The following is a 6,922-nucleotide window of genomic DNA, read 5'->3' as shown; positions in this document are numbered from 1 at the left end:
TAGAAAAGCCCAAAGGTGCAATGAGCTATCTCTTGTTTGAGACCAGCCAACAAAAATGTAAGGATATTCAATAGATGTATAGAATGAGAATTTTATTGTTCTGTTTTGAAATCCTCACCTGACCATGAAGTTAGACTCAGCTTTTATGTAAGCTTTATAAGTATTTGTGTTTTCCTTTGCTTGGCCATTTATCAAGATGCAACTGGCCAATCGGTATTATACAGTACGGGGTGGGGGTGGGAGGGAGGGGTGTTGGTGGTGGTGAGAGAAACATCAATGTGAAACAGGCACATCGATTGGTTACCTCCAGCACATGGCCATACCAAGGCCAGGGATCAAACCTGCATCCCAGTTATGTGCCCTTGACCGGTAATCAAATCTGCAACCCTTCAGTGCCTGGGGCAATGCTCTAACCACTGAGAACACTGGCCAGGGCCCAATTATAATTTTTTAAAATATATTTTTATTGATTTCAGAGAGAAAGGGAGAGGGAGAGAGAGATAGAAACATCAATAATGAGAATCATTGATCAGCTGCCTCCTACATGCCCCACACTGGGGATCAAACCCGTAATCCAGGCATGTGCCCTAATCAGGAATCAAACCATGACCTCCTGGTTCATAGTTCGACATGCAACCACTGATCCACAGTGGCTGGGGAACAATCACAATTTTTTAAAGTACATATAGACATATCTGAGTACTGGTTAGGAACACATTATTTACTGTTTTGTTTTCACAAAACAGCTCTTTTAACTATTGTCCTCTATATCTTTGCAATTGGATTTGTGTCTATCTAAATTGAAATTTTATTTTTAAAATGGTATCAATTCACCTAAATTCAGAAAGCGACTGGTGGGAACTAGCCTAACTTAAAGTAGATGAAGAAGAAAATAGTATTTTATGCATATGGCCAAATTGAAAGAGAACAGAGTATAAGACACTTGTGAGCATTTAGATCACAGCAAAAACCAAAGTCTATGCTACAACACATAATAAAATTAATGTAAACTAACATAGTACACTTAGTTGCTTCCCTTAAGCCCTCTTAGCAATATGTACTGTGAAATTTCACTCAACCAAATGTAGTGATTATCTGCATTTTAAAGAACTCTCCTTTGGGATGTAGGTAAAGGGAAATAGACTATTCAGAAAAACCTTGTTGCTCAATTCTACTAATTTGGAGACCAAGGTCAAGAGAATATAGACATTTCTCTGTAGAGGACATACAGAGGGTCAACAGACACATTAAAAGATGCTATAGATACTTTTTACCAGATTAAGGATGTTTTCCTTCACTCCTAGAGTGAATGTATATTGACTTTTGTCAAATGTTTTTCCTCCATCTATTTAGTTGATCACATATACTATATTGTTGTTGTACAATAGTCTTCTAATATGGTAAACTATATTGATGTATTTCTAAGATTGAGTCAACTTTGTGTTTCCTGAAAAAAAAAATACATACTTGGTCATGATGTTTACTATTTTTACATATTATGGTTGCTAAAATTGATTTTGATTGGTTGAATTTGATTTGTTAAAATGCTGTTTACATTTGTTTTGCATCTATGCTCATGAAGCATATGGATCTGTAATTTTCTTGTCTTATTTATTAGCCAGGTTTTGTTAATAGGTAAATGCTGGCCTCATAGAATGAGTGTTGAAGTGTTCCATTTCCTCCAATTATGTTGAAGATTTTGAGTGGAATTGTATTGTTTCTTTTTGTAATGTTTAATGGAATTCACCAGTGAAGCTATGTGGACTTCAAGATATCTTTCTAGAACAGATTTTTACTAAAATTTTAGTTTCCTTAATATATATAGGGTAACTGAAGTTCTTCTTGAGTAAGCTTTAATAATTTCTGTTTTTCAAAGAATTTGACAATTTCATGTGAGTTTTCAATTTTATTGGCATGAATTTCTGTCAGCATCCTTTTATTGTATGAAGTCACAGTAATTATGGATGTTCTCTTATTCCCAATACTGGCAGTTTATGTCTTTTTTTTTTTGTCCTCAACAACCTGCATATATATATATATATAATTTATCAATCTTCCCTAAAAAAATGCTTTTAGTTTCACTTATTTTATATCCAGGGGTGGGCAAAAGTAGATTTACAGTTGGTTGTATAGAAAAAGACATGCAGGTTATGATTATTACAATAGCTTTATTAACTCTTTGTTTTGCATAATTACAACTGTTAACCTACTTTAGGTCACTCCTGTATATTGTTTCTCTGTTTTCTATTTTGTCATTGTTGTTGTTTTAGAATAGACTTTTCTTCAGAGTAGTTTTAGGTTCACAGAAAAATTGAACACAAGTACTAAAGTTCCCATACCCATTTCAATCTTCTACATGCACAAACTCCCCTACTACTATCAATAATCTCCAGTGGTCGGCAAACAGCGGCTCGCGAGCCACATGCAGCTCTTTGGCCCCTTGAGAGTGGCTCTTTCACAAAATACCCGTTCTTCCACAAAATACTGACTTCTGTGCACGGGCCACGAAGTTTCAATCACACTGTACGTGCGCACCCGCACGTGGTATTTTGTGGAAGACCCACACTCAAGGGGCCAAAGAGCCACATGTGGCTTCTGAGCCGCGCTTTGCCGACCACGGGTCTATACCATAGTGACACCTTTATTACAATTGGTGAACCTACATTAACATCATTATCACTAAAAGTCTATAGTTTACAAGAAGGTTCACTCTTGGTGTTGTACATTTATTTGATTTTGACAACTGAATACTGGTTTTGTACCCACTGTTATATTATCAGACATAACATAATAGTTTTATTTCCCTAAAAGTAATTTGTACTCTGCCTATTTATTCCTCCCTCCCTGTGACCCTGGAAATGACTAACATTTTTCTTGTCTAGATAGTTTTGCATTTTTAGGATTTCATACAGTTGAAATCATATGGTATATAACCTTCCACATAAACTTTTTTTCACTAAGTAATATAATATACATTTAATTTTTTTCTATGACTTTTCATGGCTTTATGGCTCATTTCATTTTTTTAACACTGAATAATATTCTATTATCTGGATGCAACACTCACCTACTAGGTTGTTTTTATACATATTTAAAATGTATATTTTTCAGTTGTTGAATACAGTGTTTTCTATATCAAGTAGGTCATATATGGTTTTTAAATCACTCACTATGTTTGATGATTTTTAAAATTCTTTTTTTTCTGACAATATCTATTTCATATATGTTGAAGCTATATTAAAAGATATAAAAGTATTTTTGTGTCATGGTTAATATTTTGTGTCAATTCTACTGTGCTAAGGGATGCCCAGGTAGTTGGTAAAACATTATTTCTGGGTGTGTCTATGGGGGTGTCTCTGGAAGATATTACATTCAAATTTGGAGACTGAATAAAGAAGATCACTCTCTCCAATGCTCAGAACATCATCTAATCTCTCAAGACTTTGAAGAAACCAAAAAGGCAGGGGAAGGGTGAATTCACACTATGCAGAGACTTCCAGACAATGGCACTTCTGGCTCACAGACTGGGACTTATATAAGTTCCACCCTCATCCCCCGTTATTAGACTTTTGGACTTGAACTGGATTATACCACTGACTTGCATGGTTCTCTAGTTGGCAGATGGAAGGTTTGGAGACTTCTTGGCTTCCATAACCACATAAGTCAATTCCTATAATAAAACTCATATAACCCTTGCTAATACAGATTTGGTAATTTTAAGGATGAGTTTTATGAATTGGTTCTGGGATTTCTGGAACTATTTCTTTAATCCTGTTAAATGTAAAGATGTTAATGACTATTTTCAGTAGTAGAGAGAGCACTGATAGTCAATAGCATTAACTCTTTACATAGATATACAAAAATAACTGCATTGAATACTCCTAATCAAACACTTATCAGCAAGAAAACAGTTGCCTCTGTATATGATACTTTTGAACATTTTTGCAAAACTAAGGGATATTAACAACACTGGTTGGTTGCTCCTAAAGATGAGCTGAAGGATTTGAATTCCCAGGTAAGGCATTTCATAAAAGATCTAAGAACTTCTAGGTATGCCATAAGGAAATATTTATCTCCTGTAGCTGGAGTCTCAAATTGCTTAAAATTAAATGAAGAAACTCATCCTGTGATTGGCTGAAGTACAGGGCAAGTTGAACTCCCAGCATCACAGAGTATTTACTCTTAAAGTGGGAGCATTAATTGGGAAACAATGGGATCATTTAAGTTCATATGGGGATGTTTGGGAAGACTCAGATGAAGTTGGGGAAACTGAGCCACTAAATTCTGTTGAATCTTCCTTGTGGAAGAGGCCTCCTCATCTTTAGCAACAGTATCCCCCCAAACCCCAGTGGAAGTGACCTTCCCACCCAGTGAGGTATCATCTTTTCTACCTCCATATAAGGAGATTGACCCTGAAATGGTAATGATCTCCCCTCAGGCATTTGCCTGAAAGATACTATTGATTATTTTCAAGAACCACCCCTTCCAACCTTCTTTACTTCTAGGCCTATAACTAGACTTAAGTCCTAGCAGATCCTTAAAGGGAAAGTACAAAGTGTGACCTATGAAGAGGTTAACTACAATTAAAAGGATTAATTGAATTTTCTAATTTATACAACCAGAAATCTAGGGAACCTCTGTGGAAACAGATACTAAGAGTGTGAAATAATAATGGAAGCAACACCTAATCCAACTTTTCTTTTTTTATATATGGGCCCACAATGCAGGATCATTTAAGGTTGCATCTCAGGGAAATACAAGTGCTCTAACTGTTTGTTTGGTTGAATGAAGCATGGATTAAAACATGGTCCACTATGAACAAATTTGAAATGTCCAACCTCCCTAGGTTTGATGTTAAAGAAGGGATTCAGAAGCTGGTTTTACCATCAAGAACTTTAAAGATGCTGAGGTGGTGATTCCCACTACATACACATTCAACTCTTCCATGCTCTGTGCAGAAAACAGATGGATTATGGAGAATAACCATGGATTACATTAAGCTTAGTCAGGTGGTGACTCCAATTGTATCTATTGTACTCCAGATGCGGTTTCATTGCTTGAGCAAATTAACACATCCTCTGGTTCCTGGTATGCAGTGATTAATCTGGCAAATTTCTTTGTCTCCATCCTTGTCTTTAGTATCCAGCAGAAAGTTTACTTTCAGCTGGCAAAGCCAGCAATACGCTTTCTTTGCCCTACTAGTACTTCATGGGTCTATAAACTCACCAGCTCCAAATAGATTTAATCTTTCCCTTCTATAAGATATCATACTTGTCCATTACATTCACAACATTATGCTCATTGAACCAAGTGAACAAAAAGTAGCAACTAATTTAAACTTATTGATTAGACATTTGTTGTCAGAAGGTAGCCTATCTGAATTTCTAGTAAAATTTCTAGGGGCTCACTGGTGTGGGGCATGTTGAGATATTCTTTTTTAGGTGAAAGATAATTTGTTGCCATAGACTATCCTACAATTAAAACCAAAAAGGCATAATGCATAGTGGGCCCCTTTGGATTTGGGAGACAACATATTTCTCATTTGGTGTGTTACTCCAATTCATTTACCAAGTGACTCATGAAGCTGCTAGTTTTGTGTGGTGCCCAGAACAAAAGAAATCTCTGCAGGAATCCAAGATGGCTGCTCATGGGATGGCAAGCTGCAAGATAGTTTGTGAGTGAGAGAACGAAAGGAAAGTGTGTGGATGTGTGGGGAGTGTCTATTTCTGAGTGAGGGACAGCTATATTCCACATGACTGTTGGGGATGGGCAGACCAGGTTACCCTGGCTGGGAAGCCTCTACTACTGCTGAAATCTCTCCCAGAGTGGCTGACTCTGCCATGGAGACTGTGCTATATTGACGGGGAGACAGCTGTGATTGGAATCCCAGCCTTACCTTCAACTGGGGAGACCTTGGATATCTCCTGGGACCCTACAACCACAATGCCCAGGGACCAGCTGCCTCCGCTGTGAACCCATAAACACTGAGACTCCAGCCTCCCTGACTGTGGGTGCCTGAAAAATCTGGCCAAATATGTGCCTTCTCACAGAGCCGATAGAAGGAACAGCTGAAGTGGTTAACATCCACACAGAACTGGTGAATTAAACACAGTTGGTGAGGCAATCTGTGGACAGAAAGGTCAGATATCACACAGTGGTTCTCAACCTTGGCTGCACATTAGAATCACCTGGGAATCTTTTTAAAATCCGGATTTCTGGGCCTCATCCTCCGGAAATTCTGTTTCTTTGTTACTAATGTTGTGGCCCCACCCCATAACAAAGAAACAGAATTTCTGGAGGATGAGGCCCAGAAATCCAGATTTTAAAAAGATTCCCAGGTGATTCTAATGTGCAGCCAAGGTTGAGAACCACTGACCTAGAGAAAGGTGAGATCTGGGATCCAGGCTGGAGGAAGAAACATGCGCAGCAGGGACTAGAGTCTCAGAGGGAGACAGCACCCCACAAAATCCGCAACGTCAGTGTAGCCCTTGAATGTGGAAGGGGGTCCACAGGCCTGCTGGAAGAAGGGGATTCTAGCTATTAGCCCACAGATGGCCTGGGCCCAGAAAGGCAGCCTGAAGTTCTATACCGGCTATGTAGTGGCAGGGGAAAAAGACATGAGTTGGCATGGTTCCATTGTCTTTTTTATATTTTCCTCCTTGCTTTTGCTTGCTAAGTTCAGTACATAGGATCTTCCAATTAAAAACACTCACCAAGACTACAGGGGAAAGTTGTTTATATGTGGACACTGGGGATCAGAATAAGGAAAGACGAGCAGGAAACCAGCTCTGGGGAAGTCTGCACCTCCAACGTAGTATTAAGAGTGTCAGGGAAAGAAGAATCTAAACACTGGGTAGAGGGGCCATTTAGTCCAGGATATTAATACAGAAACACTGCCACCCAGAGGTTGTGTAATAAATTG

This window comes from Myotis daubentonii, chromosome 2 (genome assembly GCF_963259705.1).
Source record: "Myotis daubentonii chromosome 2, mMyoDau2.1, whole genome shotgun sequence".
Classification (NCBI taxonomy): Eukaryota; Metazoa; Chordata; class Mammalia; order Chiroptera; family Vespertilionidae; genus Myotis; species Myotis daubentonii.
The sequence above is the reverse complement of the archived record's forward strand: the minus strand, read 5'-3'. Positions refer to the sequence as shown.